The sequence below is a fragment of the Carassius gibelio genome, chromosome B7, assembly GCF_023724105.1.
Source record: "Carassius gibelio isolate Cgi1373 ecotype wild population from Czech Republic chromosome B7, carGib1.2-hapl.c, whole genome shotgun sequence".
Classification (NCBI taxonomy): Eukaryota; Metazoa; Chordata; class Actinopteri; order Cypriniformes; family Cyprinidae; genus Carassius; species Carassius gibelio.
This window is the reverse complement of record NC_068402.1, coordinates 15,916,140-15,917,733: the sequence shown is the minus strand read 5'-3', so window position 1 is coordinate 15,917,733 and position 1,594 is coordinate 15,916,140.

The window sequence follows — 1,594 nt, the reverse complement described above, 5'->3', positions numbered from 1 at the left end:
GTCAATAATCCAGAGACAGAGGCGCCCCACAATACATGCACGCCATGCAGAGTCAGACCTAGTTTTCTGCTCCACTACCAGGGAAATCAAGCAAAGAAGAGAGAGCTAGGTAGCGGAAGGTTGCATGCATGAAAAACAGGCAGGCAGGGACTGAGAGAGAAGCATTTCTCTCATACTTAGGATAATCCCACCAGCTATCATTTGGAGCTGCATTAGCATGAAAAAAACAAAGCGTGTTTGTCAGAACAAAGGTGCATGAACAGGCACTTGTATATGAAACTGTTGTGCGTTTCCGCTCCATAATTAAAAATAAACCAGTTCCATCCTCTAGCAATGATTATATAGCAATGCATAAATCTGTGCTGAAATAAATCTCTTGCAGGTATATGACAAATACTTGGTTTTATAGACCAGGCAGTTATTTGAAAAGAGGCGTGGAGTGCAGTCTGTCATCTTCAGCTGTTACGGTCGTCAAAATAGACTTGACACAACTATGGTAGGCCTTGCCTGTGGCATGAAAACTCATTGACTCACACTTTTGTTGTATTATACAGAACATTTTTTGTGAGTGGTCACTGAACAAGCAGGAAATCTATATTATCTCTGCACACACCAACAGTACACAAGTATCTTGCAGTGAGCTTACTGTTCATAGAAGCGTGTTTGTCATTTACCCAGTTTAACATTTTTGTAATTCCAGGAGAAAGAATCAATATTACATTTGTGCACTGACAAAAGCTAGTTCTCTTAAATGTTAGAGCAGTGGTGTTTCAATAATGGCGCTCATTACGACTCCATGCTCTATCCTCGGCTCCACTCCAGACATTTGTTCCAGCCAATAACCCTCCCAAATGGGATGGACAAAAGTTTACAGTTTAATCGAACAATGGTTGGCTTTTTCCCAGATCTTTGTATTGAAATGACCTGAAGTCCCTGAGTGCAAACATCTTAAATGTGTCCAATTAGTCCGTTTAAAAAGTACATTCCAACTTCCATGTTAAGGTTACCCGGATTATACGCTTTATACGTAAATAGCTTTTTTATGATCTAAAATAAATAAATAAATAAGCATAGAGGATTATTAAGCATATTAGATTACACCCCTATTTGGAGAAAACAAATAAAGCCAGAAACAGTTGGCTACGATGAACCAGCCTTTGAGTGGAATAAATGTTTTGTTTTGTGGTAATGCGACTTGCATACATAGAAAAAAAAAATCAAACTGATATTTAGCCCCTACTAGCTTTTCCCTCTTTTGTTTTACGCGGGGCTCTTTTTACCACATGGTAGTGACAGATTGTTTGAGCTGGAAGGAAAAGCCATTCGAAGCTAATTAAGCAGCCATTCCAAGCACTATTCGCAGGCGGGAGGCTGAGAGGCACAGGCATTTGTCAGCGCTCTACCCCTCGTGGGTTTGATTGACAACTTAGGTCTCGAACTGACAACCCGTGTCGCTCTTAGCCAATCAGATACACGCCAGTGCTCTGATTGGTCAGCAGGCGCAGAACGCGGAGCTACGCCCCACGTGGGTCTGAGCAACACATGATAGGCTGGGTTTTTTTTCGGGCACAGACGTGGGCATGGAGGGTGTTGC